Below are 18,804 nucleotides of genomic sequence, written 5' to 3' on the forward strand. Positions count from 1 at the left end.
ACAAATCCTTGTTCTTCCAATCCAATGAGGTATTACAAAATACCTCTGTTTTTAGGGGCTTTGGATTTTATATTTTTACCTTTAATTTCTCCTTGTACATAATGCTTCTTTTTCAAGTTGAGTTTGAATCCTATGTAAAAAAAATGCTTGAGTTTTAATCTAACTGTACAAGAGCATGAGCTCTAGTAATAGTAATGGAGTTTAAGGCGATTGTAATTTACCAAAATAGATGAGGAGGCGAATACATGTCAATTGGTTGGGCTCGATGAGTTCCATATATTTGTGTTAATTTATGTATTACTGCAAGTTTCGAGTCATGTAATGTATATTTCGTATTAAAACATTTATGTTTCAATGATTTTCTTTTCACCTACTTACTACGTACTAAAATACCTTGGTTTGTTAGGTATACTCATATTTTCACTTTCTTTTACTTCCATAGTTTTCTTTGTAGTTTCATTCCATTTGTGCATATATTCTCATTTGAAGCCCAAATTTGAAGAATTAATGCCGCAGTTGACATATTAGACTAACAAACAAATATTGCAAGTTGCAAATTTCCAAACACAAAATCGGAGATTTTGAAGCACAAATGACTGAAACACAAGGTGCAAGTGCAACAATGGCCAATGGGAGGCCCAAATCCAAATGGTGGAAAACGTGTAAATTGTTTTATTTTACACCCTATTTTCACCGGCTTTCTACCTAGCACTGTGGTTAAATTCTCCAGCATGAACACCCACGATTATGGGTTCGAAAGCTGGTACTGGAGACTCGATGTTGAGGAGACAAGGATAGTACTATTCATACACACATTCTCTCAATATGAAATTGCTATCATAAATGGTTTCTGAAATTAAGTAACATGAAGTATTCTGAAATACCTCTTCTTTTTGCATATTTTTATATCGAAAACATATACTACTATTTACACACATTTTTTTTACCTTTCACACACCACCCTTGTCAACTTTTTGCTATTGATATTTTTCAATTCATTCGATCCGACGGCCAAAAACAGTGCTTTCAAACTTTAATTCTTCCTCCCTTTTAATCATTTCTTTCAACTGTTTGAGTTTTAATTATATATGTTTATATTTAAGAGGTGATTTTGGCCTGACTACTTCATAAGGCATTTGGATGACCATTTGCAGAAAATTACTGGATCCACTTATTCCTTTTCGTTATTCTGGTTTTGACTTGCATTTACGTATCCGGTGAAGAATTTCATATTTGTTTGCCTTCGAATAATATATAAAACAAAGTAAATAGGAGGCAAATGAGTACTTATTCTGGTTGGTCTGGTTGTTGGTATATGTTTTTCTCATCTCCTCGCTTCTAAACTGGTGGATGTTTTTTAAATCCACTACTCTCATTTGAGCATACCCACAAATGCAATGACCCAATAGTTTTTTCTTGCATTTTTTTCAAGTAAAAGAACATTGCAATGAGGATCCGCAGAGGATTCTATTACCAAACATGTTAAAATTTAACCTAGGAACTATTACATGGAAAAATTATTCAACGATATACAAGATTGACATAGTTGTGTCCTAACATAGCAAAACCATGGGCTGACATGTTAGCCTCTTGAAAACACAATTTATTATATAGTTAGGAATTTGATGCATTAGGTCTCAGTCAGAATTAGCGGTGGTGGCGGGCGGTACGGCGTCGGAGGAAGGGCGCGAGAAGAGGGAGAGAAGAAATAAGAGGGTGGAAAAAAAAAGAGGAAATACGAGGAAGATAATAAGGAGGAGGCTGCTAGGGAGAAAGAAAAGGGAGTTCAAACTTGACAATGATGTGGTAGTTCAACTCGAGCAAAACTTATTCCTAACCTCGTGGTTAATTGCACCGGCATTAACAACCATGGTACTGGGTTCGAAGCTGGTATTGAAGATGACAACGACGATGAGGATGTTAGTTTAAACTCACCATCAATAAGGTAGTTGTTGAATATTTAAAAAAAAAAAAATATATATATATATATATATATATATATATATATATATATATGAGGATGTTTGACGGGAAGTTGGGTCATTGACCCAACAATTATATATTTTCAAAAAGCATTGCAGCTTTTTGCTAATAGAGATATCCAATGGTTGCTGAATGTTTTACAACATATGTGACCTTTGGGTAATTGGTGTTTTGTATCAAATATGTCCATTGGACATACTGTTGTAATGTGTTGTATCCCATGATGAAAAGACATACTCAAATCAAATGATGTGTTTAACGGGTGCAATTCTCTCTATATATATGGGTAACATTAGTAGAAGAGAATTCATTAATTTTTAGAAATTTGTTAATTTCTTTGCTCTATCTTGTCTCTCCATCACATTCATACAATTTCTTTCTAGTTATTTCTAAGGGAATATAATTCGATTTTGTTAATCGAATATTCCATACTTTGTTGTATCCTGGAAGTGACTTGCCAAGAACCCTTTAACAAACTCATTCGAGTGGGGACAAATAACACTTTAAGGAAACGATTCAAGTCGTACCTCAAAGTCATTATTCGGATTATTCTCTATTTTTCTACATTAACTCTAACAATCTTAAAGTGTTAATTTAGTCATGGATAACAAATCTGATAACATGGCTTTGAAGATTATCAATCAAGATGTCTACAAGTTATACAAATTTGATGGATCAAATTTCACCCGATGGAAGGACAAGATGGGTTTCATGCTTATTATTCTAAATGTCATATATGTGTTGGATCCGAAATTGAAGCTTATTTGTGAACCAAGTGACAAAGACTTGGACAATATAGTTGCCAATCGAAAGAAGCGTGAAGAAGATGAATTGGTATGTTGAGAACACATCTTGAGCACATTATCTGATCGTTTATATGACATGTATGCACACATTCAATCTCCAAAGGACATTTAGGAAGCACTTGAACATAAGTACACAACAGAAAAAAGAGGTACCGATAAAATTTTAATGTTTTATGAATTCACTATGTTTGATAACAAACCCATCCTAGACCAAGTTCATGAATTATTGGTCTTGGTCTCAAAGCTTCGTGAACTTAAAATAATTATTCCGGATCCTATGATAGTTGGGGCTATTATGGCAAAATTACCCCAATCATAGAATAACTATAGAAAGAAACTTCTACACATGGTGGAAGATATTAGTTTGGAGAATTTGCAAAAGGGTATTCAAATTGAAGAGGAAACTCGAAATTGTGATAAGAATTTTGCAAATCAAGATTTCTCTAAAGTTCACATTGTCGAAGGAAACAAATATAAAAAGAACTTCAAAGTCAAAATTGACAAAGGGAAGTTTAAGAAGACCAATTCCAACAACAATCAAAAGAATGCAAATGGTGTATGCTACCATTGTGGAAAGAAATGTCATTACATTCGTGATTGACAGGAAAGCAAGTGAGGAATATGCCAATAAGTCCAATAGCGCAAATATGGTGGAAAACTCTGGAATTGATAACATTGTTGTAATGGTATCAATGATGCATATTGGTATGATTACCGAACTGAATATGGCAGCAGCAATAAAATCCTCTGATTGGTGGCTCGACTCAGGGCTACTATACATGTGTGCAATGACAAGACACAATTCAAGACGTATGAAGCATCAACGGACAATCAAGAAGTTTTAATGGGGAATCATTCTGCCAAAGTTCTAAGAAAATGAACCGTTGAATTTCAATTTACTTATGGGAAGAAATTGACGTTGCTTAATGTACTGCATGTTCCAGAAATTAGAAAGAATCTTGTGTTTGCAAATTTATTATGTAAGAACGGTATAAAGACTGTTCTACAGTCCGACAAGTTAATAATGTCGAAAAATGGGATGTTTGTTAGGAAGGGGTATTCTTGTGATGGGATGTTCAAACTAAGTATTAATAATAAAATGAATTCTTCTGTTTATATAGTTGAATCTTCCTCTCATTTATAGCATTTACGTTTAGCACATATAAATTTTAGATCTTTAAAATACATGTGCACACTTGGTTTAACTGCTTGCAATGATGATTATAATGACAAATGTGAAACATGTATTCAAGCAAAATGACTAAGAAACCTTTTCCAACTACTGAAAGAAATACAAATTTATTAGACTTAAAATATTCTGACATATGTGAATTTAATGGTGTTTTAACAAGAGGAGGAAAAAGATATTTTATCACATTTATAGATGATTGTTCTAAGTTTACTTATGTTTATTTATTGTCTAATAAAGATGAAGCTTTTGAGTGTTTTAAGCGCTATAAGGCTGAAGTTGAAAACCAAAAGGGAAGGAAAATTAAATGTCTTCGTAGTGATAGAGGTGGTGAATATTTTTCACTTGAATTTGATATTTTTTGTGAAGAGCATGGTGTTGTACATCAAAGAACTGCACCCTATACACCACAACAAAATGGTTTGGCAGAAAGAAAAAATAGGACACTCACTGAAATGATTAATTCTATGATGATTAATGCTAATACTCCAAAATATTTATGGTGTGAAGCATTGTTTACTGCATGCCATATACACAATAGAATTACATCTATGAAGACACATGTGTCATCATATGAAATTTGGAAAGGAAGAAAATCAAATTTGTCATATTTGAGAGTATGGAGTTGTGTAGCTTTTTATAAGGCACTCGATCCTAAGAGATCCAAGTTGGGTCCAAGAGGAATTAAAAGCATATTTGTAGGTTATGCAGAAAATTCAAAGGCATATAGGTTTCTTAATTTAGGCTCGAACACAATAGTTGAGTCTAGAGATGTCGAATTTATAGAAAATAAATTCTATAATGACTACTCAGTGCCTGGAAAAGAGAATGATCAAACACCTTTCTCTAATCCGTCTACTAATCAATCTCAAGGTGAGAAAAGAAAACAGTCTGAAACTGTTAATGAACCAAGGAAAAGCCAAAGGGTAAGAAAAGAAAAGACTCTAGGCTCTGATTTTATTTCATCTCAATCTATTGTATTTTTAGTCGAAGGAAATAGAACAAAGGTTCTTAATAAAATACCTATATTGTTGAATGTTGAGGATGATCCTAAAAGTCTAAGCGAAGCATTGACTTCAAGAGATGCATCATTTTGGAAAGAGGCTATAGATGATGAATTTGAATCATTAATATCTAATCAGACATGGGCTTTAGTAGACTTGCCCCAAGGATCAAAAGCAATAGGTTGTAAGCGGGTATTTAGAAGAAAATACAATACAAACGGGTCTATTCAGACATTTAAAGCCAGACTAGTTGCCAAAGGTTTTAAGCTAAAAAAAAGGAATAGACTATTTCGATACATATGCACCAGTAGCTAGGCTCACATCAATTAGAATATTGTTTGCATTGGCATCTTTATATAATTTGCATGTGCATCAAATGGATGTGAAAACGGCTTTTTTAAATGGTGATTTAGATGAAGAAGTCTATATGGAACAACCAGAACGGTTTGTTCTCCCTGGGAATGAAAAGAAAGTTTGTAAATTAGTAAAGTCATTATATGGATTGAAGCAAGCACCAAAACAATGGCATGAAAAGTTTGATTTTGTCATTTAATCATATGGACTTAGACATAACAGTGCTGATAAATGCATATACTCTAAATTCACAAACGATTATGATGTTGTTATATGTTTATATGTCGACGACTTGCTAATTTTTGGTACAAACATGAAAGGTGTATCTGAAACTAAAGAGTATCTAAATTCAAAATTAAAGATGAAGGACTTAAATGAAGTAGATACTATCTTGGGAATTAAAGTAAAGAAGCATATTGAGGGTTACGCTTTGTGTCAGTCACATTATATAGAAAAATTGATTCTTAAGTTTAAGCATCTACAAATAAAAGAAACAAATACCCTTTATGACCCTAGTGAGATTTTGCTTAATAATTCTGGTAGGTCTGTTACACAGCTTGAGTATGCTAGTGTAATCGGAAGTTTAATGTATGTTATGCATTGTACCATGCCAGATATCGCATTTGCAGTAAGCAAACTTTCTAGATACACTAGTCATCCAGGTACTGCTCATTAGAAAGCAATAAATAGAATTTTTGGTTATCTTAAAAGAACTATTAACCTGAGTTTAACTTACTCTGAGTTTCCAACAGTACTTGAAGGATATTCAGATGCAAGTTGGATAACAAATGCTAATGATAATAAGTCTACATCAGGGTGGATTTTTACAATTGCCGGAGGAGCAATTTCTTGGGCTTCGGAGAAGCAAACATGTATAGCACATTCAACTATGGAATCTGAATTTATAGCATTAGCAGCAACAAGTAAAGAAGCAGAATGGATTAAAAATTTGTTATTGGAAATAGAGTTGTGGCCACAACCAATGCCATCCATTTCTTTATACTGTGATAGTGAGGCTACTTTGTCTAGAGCATACAATAAGGTATACAATGGAAAGTCTAGACATATTAGCTTGAGACATGAATATGTCAAGCAATTAATAACTGATGGAGTTATTAATATTGTTTATGTTAAATCAAGTAATAACTTGGCGGATCCGTTAACGAAAGCACTTTCAAGAGCTTTGGTAGTTAGTACATCTAGTGGAATGGGGCTAAAACCCTTTACTAAAAATTAGCCACCAATAATGGTAACCCGACTTTGTCTAGAACATCACTAGTTTAAAAGTTTAATGGGTAATAACAAGTTATTGTTAAGTGGTTGTGAAAGCGCTAAAAATTATTATTTAGCTAATTCCAGGATGATCAGTGCAAGACTGCTACGTTTAGGATGATGAGTTTTATCTCTTAATGAGGTTATTTGTAGTTATGTCTATAATAGCAAGAATATGGGAAGGAACCTCACCTATATGAACATAAGAAGTGGTGCCGCTTCTGCCAAGAGTTGGGTTTTTTCTTGTAAATGTTTATGAAACCAGGATGAAGCACAAGGCCATAATAGTGCTTAATTAGTTCAGAAATTTCTTTAAGGAAATAAGACATAATCATGTGTGTAGTGATTCCGGTTTTAACATAAGAATAGGTGGTTTAAACTTAAGTCACCATCGCATTCGTTATAACTTTGAATCACTTACACTAATTAAAGGTTTAATTCGAAAGACACCTTTATTGTATACATGATTATATCGGTATGCTTGTGATAATTATAAAGAGAGAGTTGTAATATCATTTTCTACATATTTTTTTAAAAATAGGGAAGGATTGTTGAATATTTAAAAAAAAAAAAAAATATATATATATATATGAGGATGTTTGACGGGAAGTTGGGTCATTGACCCAACAATTATATCTTTTCGAAAGGCATTGCAGCTTTTTGCTAATAGAGATACCCAATGGTTGCTACATGTTTTACAACATATGTGACCTTTGGGTAATTGGTGTTTTGTATCAGATATGTTCATTGGACATACTATTGTAATGTATTGTATCCCATGGTGAAAAGACATACTCAAATCAAAGGATGTGTCTAACGGGTGCAATTCTCTCTATATATATGGGTAACATTAGTAGAAGAGAATTCATTAATTTTTAGAAATTTGTTATCTACACAATTTCTTTGCTCTCTCTTGTCTCTCCATCACATTCATACAATTTCTTTCTAGTTATTTCTAAGGGAATATAATTCGATTTTGCTAATTGAATATTTCATACTTTGTTGTATCCTGGAAGTGACTTGCCAAGAACCCTTTAGCAAACTCATTCGAGTGGAGGCAAATAACACTTTAAGGAAACGATTCAAGTCGTACCTCAAAGTCATTATTCAGATTATTCTCTATTTTTCTACATTAACTCTAACAGTAACAAGTATCAGTACAACTTAAGAGTGGTGGTGAGCAAAATTATTTCATGTTGTAATTGAAATTCACTTAAGAAAATACTTGAAATTAAGTGAAGAATACTTTGGTCAATAAAACTGATGAATGTTTTTGTATTTCCTATACTCTCATTTTAATGTACCCCCAAATTCAATGACCCAATAGGTCTCCCAACAATTACATTTTCATTCATTCTTGTTTCTCAAGTCTTTTCTTACATATTTGTGCTTCTAGTTTTAATCAGTGTATTCACTCTATTTCAGTTGATCAAGTAAGTCAAAAATTTTCATATATTTTTGTACTCATCTTTTTATTCGACGAATTAGACTAATAATACAAAATTAACATTTAAACACGACCTAAAAAGCCCTCACTTAAATATTACACGACAAGAAATAACATCGGCCCAAATCCAAATGGTTGCACCCGTATAACAATTTAGTTTGCAGGCATTTGTACTGGCCTTCTTCCAAGCCTGGTGGATAAGTGTGGATTGTGGAAGCATTGTTCCACGAGGCTTCAGGTTCGAAGGCTGGTATCCGTTGGGATGGCGACTTTGATGAATCATGTATCCATGTATGTATGTGCATGTGTGTGTGTGTGTTTATATATATATTTCAACAATATGAGGTATTTCAAAATACCTCTGTTTTTTTTTTCATACATATTTGTTTTTCCCGTCTGTTTTATGGACATAATTCCATCTCTATAAAACCTAGCTTCTTAAGTCCAAAAACGTGACCTCTAGTTATACAGCTTTGACTTATCACTTATGTAAACTTGCCTTGTTGCATTTTTTCTCCATATATTTTTTGTCCATTACCATCGTGTCATGTTACTTCTTAATCCAATCATACATTGTCATCTTGAGAAAAATTTGTACAAAACAATACTTTATTGAACAAGAAATGCGATATGACAGTAAACCCGTTAAAGATTGGAAAATATCTTTTGAAGAGAACATTGTTAGGCCCCAAATCCAAATAGTCGATAGACATTCATAGAAAATGTTTTTGCATATTAACCACAGGCCTTCCTCCTAGCCTTATGGAAAGTGCACAAGCATGATCCCTGTAGGGTCTGGGTTCGAGGGCAGGTATCCTGCGAATTTGATGTTCTTCATGGCCCCTCAGAGGAAACATATTATATCAACAATATGAGGTATTGCAAAATACCTCTGTTTTTTTATGTACCTACTATTTTCTCTCCTCTATGTATTTAATTAACTCTATAAATGTTTATGTATTTGTTCATTATTAGTGATTTTTTATTCTTTCTCGAAGTCTAAATATTTTTAAGTTAAAATGTTCATAAAGATAATCTAAATTTTATGAGTTAACCCAAAGAGTGGAGATAATCTTATTAAACCATTTTATACTTATTTTTTTTTCAGTGGTATAACTTATTATTGTACTTAGCATCAAAACAACTTCACATTCTTGTTCAATAATTATTTCGTTTAGAGATAGAGAAGATATATTGAATACAAAGATATATACATGGTAGACGAAGGAAGCTTGGAGGGGTGTTGAGGAAATGTAATGCAATTATATACAAATTAAAAACTGCAAACCAAAGTCTGGAAACAATTCTAAATTGTTTTCACTTTCAACTTTTTGTTTCATATATTATCTTTCAGTTTTCCCTTCCTTCCCCTCACCATTCTTGCTTCACCCTTCTTCACAAATCGATAGATTGATCCAAATAGAGGACACAAGGACCCGTGTATGTTTTATTGAGACATAAAATTAGAGTGGAAAATATTGAGCACAAAAACATTATCTCATTTCAAATTATTTAAAAAGCAGAACAAAAGCATATGAGATTTTTGTTTTTGTTTTTTTTTATTTTTATTTTTTTTATCACATATAGATATGCATTGGGAAACTTATTCACCAAATGTAGCTACAAATGTCAAATTAAAAAGGGTTGTTTTATTAACACCTCACATTTTGTTGACCACACCCCATGTACTAAAACATCCCACATTTACTTTTTAAATTAAAAATTATCTTAATCCACCCCACCTAATTTCCTACACTACCCTTACACCCCCACAAGGAAATAATAAAGGTTGTTGCTGCCTTGTTGGGAGATTTATCCAGTGTTAGAAAGAATTGCTTCTGTTTGTCGAATTCCAGGAAATAAAATGCGCCTGGCTTCTAGTGTACTGCTATCTGTATAATTTAGCTGTTTTTGTTTGGTTCTTGCTATAGTCTCTGACTTGACCTCTTACATTTTTATCCTATTTTGCTCTAGGGTTTCAAACTTCAGCTAGCTTTTCTCTTCTTGAAGTCTCTCCTTTCAACCGAAAAAATGAGAAATGAAACTCTCATTTTTAGACATTCTTAACTGCCAAATGGAATCAGTTTCTGATTCATAATTAATGATTATGCATGTATCAGCATCAATATATTTCCTTTACGAAAAATCTCATGGGTTCCTTGTAGCATTTGCGATTGCGATCGTGATTACACCCCCAACTTATGAAAATTATCTTTAAAAAGGTGAAATCGGAATTTGCATAAAATGTTTTCAAATTTGAACTCTTTGACTGCAACTCGAAAACAAGAAAAATCGATCTCAACATGTTCTTGAATTATTATTAGGTTTTTCTATTAAAAGAACTTACGGAGTGTACTATATATTTAAGGCTTAAATAGTCATTTTATATCAAGATATATGAGTTATTTATTATTAAATTTTATGTGGAGTTTAGTCAACAAAATGTGGGGTGTTAATAAAAAAACCCATTAAAAATGATATACAAATAGAGCAAAAATTGGCTGGGCCCAAACTCAACTTGTGAGGACTAAGTTGATTTTTGGGCTTCCATTTGGACCGGCCTTCTTCTTAGCCTAGTGATTAATTGCGGTAAGCATGATTCCTAAAGATTCTGGCTTCGAAGGCTGGTATTTGCGATGGTGATGATGATGAATCGATGAATGGATGAGACGTTGGTATTTAAAATAATTTATGATCGCACGATGTACAATAAACAGAGAGGATCTTCATTCCTTTAACCAAATGAGGTATTCTAAAATACCTTTGTTTTTCTATATTTTCCACATGGAAAATGATACAAAGGAATTGTGAATTTCATTTACAAAAGAGAAATTTTATCTGTACCCAGTTTTTTTCTTTTTAAACCCAACTTTAATATTTTGTTACCTAAACTCTCTAGTTTAACCTCATAAATAATAAACTGGAAAAACAAAAACTCATCAAGCCTATTTCTCGACTGTTCTCTCTCCTTCCGGTGGGCTCCTCCCTGTCTTTGTTGGGTCTGTCTCATCCTGACTATTTTTTTTTCTTTTTTTTTTTATATGAAGGAAAAAAGAGAAGGTCTGGAGTGGTGGTTGAGTGGTGGAGCTGCATGTGGGTGCTATCTTGGTTGAATGGGTGTAGAAAGATATTTAATTTTCATTTACTTATTTCATTGTTACTCAAATGTTAATTAACGTGCTTATTTCTTATTGCTAACGCATCATTTAGTTTAGAAATTTAGTCTACCTAGCATTACTTATTTTTTATATAGTTTTCTTCCCTCTGTTTTATTTTATTTCGTTCCATTTATTAGGTTAACACCAATTATACTATTTTGCATTCTATACTTTATTTCTTATGCAATTGTATAATTTATTTCGTCAAAATATAGTTCAATTTAAGATTTTGTTAACATTTTATTAACTAAGTATAGCACATAAAAATGTGTGTGTGTGTTATTCGGCAACTTTGCTAAAATAATACTATAAAAATTTTAAAATTTAAAATTTTAATATTTATTTTTTAATAAACTTTAAAAATATGCCTTACAATACGTCAAATTTAAATGTATTAATAAAATGTGTAAAAATAATGTATATTAAATGTACGAAGTATGTATATACATGTATAGTATGTTGAAGTTTAAAAAACATGATGTAATTTAACAAATCATTAAGATGTATACAAAAAAAACATAATTAGGTGCCTTTTTTTTTTGGTGAATTTTTTTTCTTTTGTTAAATGTTTGAGTAATGCTAGGGAGACAAAATTTGTAAACTAAATGACATGGAGGTTGATGGTTGAATTATCACTTAAAAATTGATAAACATATTCATTTCTTATTGGTGAGACATTATTTAGTTTGTAAGTTTTGTTTACAAATTTAATCTTCCTAACATTGCTCTAAATGTTTATTTACCCTAATACGCAACTACGATTATGGACAAAATACATTCAACATAAAATAATATATCTTCTTTTTCTTCCTAAGCAAATATTGGTTTGGTTAACAGCCTCAATACACCTTATGTTCATATATTCGTCTCTCTCTCTCTCTCTTTCTCTCTCTCTCTCTCTCTCTCTCTCTCTCTCTCTCTCTCTCTTATAGCCTAATTTGGTATTTAGGGTTAGGTTTGTATGAATTTGTAATTTGAAATTGTAATTAATTAGGGTTTGGTTTTATGCTTCATTCTTCATCTTCTGGATTTAGGGAATTCCATCCAATTTCCAGTTTGTTGCATTCAATTTATTAGTGTCAATGGGTAACTCCCCGAGGGCACAAAAGCAGAGAAGAAAAGAAATACAAGTATATGGATTGGAGTGTTGTCTTGCATAATACCCAATAGTAGGGGAGATACTTGCTCCACCTTAATCAATCGTTCAATACTTCTAATACAATTTCTATGGGACTAGGGTGATGAAATTTGGTTGTGGTGTACTCTTAGTGCGCGGTTGACGTCTTTGTGTTGCGATTTCTTGTTCAAATTAAACACTCGGTTGTTTCTTCCATCGTGACTATCTTGGTGGTTGATAGCAAGACGTTTGTGGCGGCGGCAACGATGCTCAATCTTTGGAAGATAGAAATTAAAGTTTCTATTATTTTTGTATGTTTTGGTTATTGGGCTGGGTTTATTGTGTACATGGGTTTTTCCAATTTTTTTGAGTTGCTTGTCATCCTTTGTGTTGGCCCGGTGATATATGTTGGACCATCCAATTACAACCCTTTTTTTTTTCTTAATGCAATGAAATTTACTTTTTGGACAAAAAAAAAATAGTATGAGCTCTATGGTAATAGTAATGGATAGGATGATTGTAATTACCAAAATAGACGAGGAGAAGGTGTGGCAATTGGTTGTGCTCGATGAACTCCTTATATTCGTGTCAATTTGTAGATTAGGGTTTGGGTTTTAAGTTCATATAACATGTCATGTGCAAAATTATCACTCCTTCCTGCGTATTAGAATACCTCAGTTTGTTGCATGATTGGAATTCATTTCACAAATTTCCTCTAATTAAAGTGATGGAAAAGACCAAATTTCTCTAATGGACCATCAATCCATGGACTCTAGTCTCATTCATCCTTCATATTAGTCCAATCGTTAGTTAAGTTAATTCCTTTATCTATTTGTGCATATATTCTCATTTGGAGCCTAAATTCGAAGAATTTATCCCTCATTTGACATATTGAACTAATGATGTAAATGAAATGAAAAAAAAAAACGATTGTATTTTGTCTTCTTTATCTTTTTTTATGAACTTAGTCAATTTATGGATAAAATATGATAAAGGCCAATATTAGTAAGACAATAAATCCATTGTTGCGCTTTCAACCAAATCGAAGATTGTTGAATCATTGGTGAAGATTATTCACTTTTACATTTTGGTCGTAAAATTTAGCTAACTTTATTATTATTAATTAATCATTCCTCATGATCAGTAGATGTGTATATAAATTCATTTTTATATTTCAAAAATATCCAATCTCTGTTTTAACCAGTGTACAGTATAAATGTTTGAAAATATAATTACACCAAAAAAGTATCTCACTCCATGTAAGTTAATACATAGATCAAAAGCTTATAAGTTTCTATTAACACATGAGTTATCCCACTACACATCAATGACATACTAATCTTCCTCTTCATGAAACCTCGGTACAATATGAGGCGGCACTGCATTTTTCGTTTTCGATTCAACAGTATGCCAAACAGAATCAGTAACCCCAAAAAGTTCATTTGTGGGACCTAAATGGTCGTAGGTATATAATTCAGTTTGCATGCACTTGTACCGGCCTTCTTCCTAGCCTGGTGGATAATTGTAGGTTGTGGAAGCATTATTCCATTAGGTTCCAGGTTCGAAGGCTGGTATCCATGGAGATGCCGACTTTGATGAACCATGATTGCATGTGTGTGTGTATGTGCGTGCGTACGTATATATACGTATATATCTCAACAACATGAGGTATTTCAAAATACCTCTGTTTGTTTTTGTAACATATTTGTATTTTTAAAGTAAAAATGTGATTTTTCGTTAAAATGAATAGTATCGGAAGCTATTCCTTAAACTTTCCCTTACTAAATCGTAAAACCTTGTTACCTCTAGAAGATGCACAATCGTTTAACGAAGTCTACCAAGCCTTAGAAATTAGGTTCAACAAGTTTGCGTTACAATATTACCCATAAATTGCGCAAGCTAGCAATTATTCATACTAAAAAGGGAAAAAAAAGAAAGAAATATGATTGATCATGGGCAGGAGTAATCCAACTTCTAATCTATCCATTGTTTGTTTAGGGTAATGAGAGACAATAAGGACACGATTCCATCTCTTTAAAGCGTAATTTCTTTAGTCCGAGAACTTCAACCTCTAGTACTACAGCTTGGACCTATCAATTATGTAAACTTGCCTTGTCGTTCTTTATTTTTCTTATATTTTTTGTTCATCGCTACGTGGCTTCTTGACCCAATCATACATTGTCATGTAGAAAAAATTTGTACACGACAATGTATTATTGAACAAAAACCGAGACGTGGCAGTGAATCTGTTTCAAATACGTTATTCTCCTTAATGGTTGGACAATATTTTTTAGAGAAAACATTGGTTGGTGTCAAATTCAAATAATATCAAGCTTCAAATAAATTGTTTTTGCAAATCAAACACCAGCCTTCCTCCTAACCTAATGGAAAGTGCACAACCATGATCCTCGTAGGGTCTGGGTTCGAAGGTTGGTATCCTGTGAATTTGATGTTCTTCATCATGCCCCTCAGAGGAAACATATATATCAACAATATGAGGTATTACAAAATACCTCTGTTTTTTTTAATATACATATTGTTTTTCACTCCTCTATTTTATTTACAAAATACCTCTGTTTTTTTAATATACATATTGTTTTTCACTCCTCTATTTTATTTTTTACTTAATACTATAGTCTAGTGGTATTTCTTTTCACTTATAAGTGAAAGGTTTTAGGTTCGATTCTCGCCAAAGACAAATTTGACACATTATTGCTAGCCTATTGGGAGATTAAGCTCACCCCCTTTCCCTTTGAGTAGATAATATTGTTTGTTAAAAAAAAAAAAACCATAACGCGAACGATACCCAATTCCATTGAGATAAAGAAATACAAAGCTTAGTTATATGCAATCTATATGAATTAGAAGATACATCGTTGTATAGGTATAAGTAATGGAATTCTTTGTTGAGGAAATCCATTTATCTCTGTTTCCAGACCTATGTCCGTACAAAATTTGAGTCGTGTAACAATTGTCGACCTACTCTCCCCATATACTAAAAACAATTTGAATGATTCGGTCAATTATGGCCCACTCCTAAATAAACCATTTTATACTTATATTTTTATTCAATGATATAACTTATTATTGTATTTTGTGTCAACAACTCAACATTCTTATTTAATAACCATTTCGTTTTTAATTTTACTATTACTAGAGATAAAGAAGAAATATATTGAAGACAAAGATATATAAATGGTAGAAGAAGGAAGCTTGGAGGGATGTTGAGCAAATACAGTGGAATGATATACAAATTCAAAAGTACAAACAAAAATCATTGCTTTCACTTTCAACTTTTTATTTCATATATTTTTTTTCAGTTTTTCAAAAAAAATATATAAATGGTAGAAGAAGGAAGTAAAGGCTTTCACCTTGAACTTTTTATTTCATACATTTTCTCGCTTCGCCCTCCTTCTCGAAACGATGGATAGGCCCAAGTAGAGGCCACAAGGACCGATGTAGTTTTAGTGAGGCATACAAAATAAGAGTAAAAAACATGAGAACAAAAATAGTATCTCATTCCAAATAATTTAAAAAGTGTTGCTGTCATATTTAGAATATGAATTTGATTGTGTAAATCTTAGTGAATCTAAGAATATCTCTTATATTCCTATTAGGAGTGGATTACCTATTAAGAATTGTAACCCTAAAAGAGTAAAGATTTTACCTATTCTACCACTATAAATAAAGGCAAAATGGGGTGATATAACACACACATCACAATTAAATCTCTCTCTTCTCTATCTCACTATTGTCGACCTCCCTCTCTCTATTCCCTCAAAATAGCTCAGTTAATTAGGCCTACAACACGTTATCAGCACGCTCTTGCCAAAAGCTAAGGAATTGATGAATCGTAGGAGGAGGCTATCTTCTACAAAATTCAAAGGCTCTTATTTTTTTTATGCCAATCAAGTACGCTTAAAATAAAGGAAAATATTTGAAACGACCTTGAAACATGAAAACATTCCCCATGATGCATGAACCCCCTATGTTTATATTTTCCTTCCGATATATATATATATGTTGTATATGTTTCATATATTTGTCAATAAATAAATATATATATATATATATATATATATAAATGTTTCATGCATTACGCAATTATATTGCTATGTGGAATTGTGAGTCAAAGCATATAAATAAATTAGAAGCATGTTACGGTTTTTCAAACCCTAGAGAATTCAAAAAAAAAAAAAAAAAAAGGAACTATGCGGTACCGTCGCATCACCACTGGCCTGAAGCCCAGTTATGTGACGCACATCATGACACGGTGTCGTCTTTAACACCTTTGGACCACATGGCATAAGCCTTTAGGCTTGCAGTGCTGGCTCGAACACCTTAGCCTTCGGCTTGATAAGCTCAATAAGGCCTAAAGTCCCTTAGCCCAACCAAGAAAGCATGCAACCTTCTTGGCCCGTTGTCCCATGATTTGGCCTGCCTATAACAACCTTTAGCCCACTGCGTTATGCTATGCGCCCCGGCCCGCTTCCCGCAGACTTGTTTGCTAGGCTAAGCTTGCTCTGACCACGACCCAACTTCGACTGGGCTTCCTAGACCAAACCCGCGGCCAGCTTTTTAGCTGGGCATGCACCCGTGTCCAATTCTCTGGCCCAAACGCTAGCAGCTGCTACTGTTGGGCTCACCCAAAACATTCAGCCCAAGGCCTTCAACAATCACTGAGGCCCAATAAGCTTGCAGTCGAACATGTATGGCTCTTCTCCCACATTATTTTGCTTCCATGAACGACCTCGTTTGGTCCCGATCTATTAAATTAATTAAAAGTGACATGCAATCCATTAATCTGATAATGAATCCAAAATTATTGACCTAAAGATCACTTTTGGACATTAATAATTCAATAATTTATTTTAATACTTTGAATCGTTGACATATTTTCGTAATCTCAAAGCTCTCACACTTGAGTTCCTGAAGCAACTCAAATCCATGATGCAATGCAGACCGAGTATCTCGCTACGGAGGACCCACGCACCCTCTGGCTTACTTTGGCCAACCGTTCGATCACCAAAAAGACATCTACTTGCCTGAAGAAAGACACGACTGGCATCATCTCGCTTCCAAGACTTTAAGTCCGTGAATGAATACAACTTTGAAGTTTGTAGTATCCGATCACTATTGAAGTACTGTAAAGTGGAACTAACCGAATTAGATCTCTTGGAGAAGACTTATTCGACCTTCCATGCCATTAATATTGTCCTGCAACAACAATATAGAGCATAGAAGTTCACCAAATTTTCAGATTTGATCTCTGTTTTACTTCTCGCTGAAAAGCAGAACCAGCTTTTGACGAAGAATCATCAAGCTCGACCGACTAGCTCGAACGCCTCACCTGAAGCGCATGCAACCAATTCTAGCAACTCATTGTGAGGTTAAGCCCACCCCCTCCCTCTTAGTGTAGATAATATCGTTTGTTCGAAGAAAAAAAATCATTTGACAACTAATTGAATCACATTATTATGCGCGTGCGAAAGACCATTTTTATAACTGGCACTACGCGTCTCTTAAGATGTTTTGAACGTGTTTAAAAATAGAGAAAATAATATTTAATAAAAAACTGATTGAATCACATTATTGCTAGCATATTGTGAGGTACTAATTATAAAAAAATAAATAAAAAAATAAATAAAAATTAAAAAAAAATTAAAAAAAAATTGTACAAAAAGAATTAATTATTTAAAAAACATTGTTTATATGACAAACATAACCCTACATTATTTGGTGCATTATTTTGGATTGCTTTTAAACATTTTTTTTGTTTGGGGGGCATTTCTATCTACTTTTTTTTTGTGAAACTTGTGACCCAAAAAAACACAGTTCATAGCAGTGTTGGCTTTATATATAGAGAAGAGATAAACATGAAATATGTCGTAATAAATTCTCAATGAACATGCACCTGCCACTAAATTCATGAAAACTTTTTCATTTGGTACCAGATATGGAGTCTCCTCTTACTCATCATTGTATTTACCCTCGTTACTAGACCAACTCTAATTGGCTTGGTATTATTTGTGTTTAAGATGCTAAATAGATATTGTAACAGTTAACATGGCGAAGTCGCTCTTTCAAAATAAAATTATATCCTTATAATTAAACTAGCTACAATTAGATATTGAACTTACCATAATACAGATCATTTCGCATTAGTTTGAATTGGTTTTGAGAACTCTTTCTCCAAGCAAATGGAGATAACCATCACTTAAAAAAAGGTTAGTTGGTGTCTTGAAATTTTGAAACAGATAACATGTTTATTTCATTTCCACAAGCACACAAACGGATAACTCTCTTTTGAAACGTTCACCCCCTAGCAATCTTTTTTTTTTTTTTTTTTTTTTGAAACTAGTGCCTCCGGATCTTTTGACCGGCCTAATCACTAGCCCCCCCCAGATCCCACAACATTTGAAAAGCAAGAAACTCTAGCAATTGCTAGGTGGGTACCTTGAGAGGTGTCGAACC

This window comes from Malus sylvestris, chromosome 17 (genome assembly GCF_916048215.2).
Source record: "Malus sylvestris chromosome 17, drMalSylv7.2, whole genome shotgun sequence".
NCBI classification, from domain to species: Eukaryota; Viridiplantae; Streptophyta; class Magnoliopsida; order Rosales; family Rosaceae; genus Malus; species Malus sylvestris.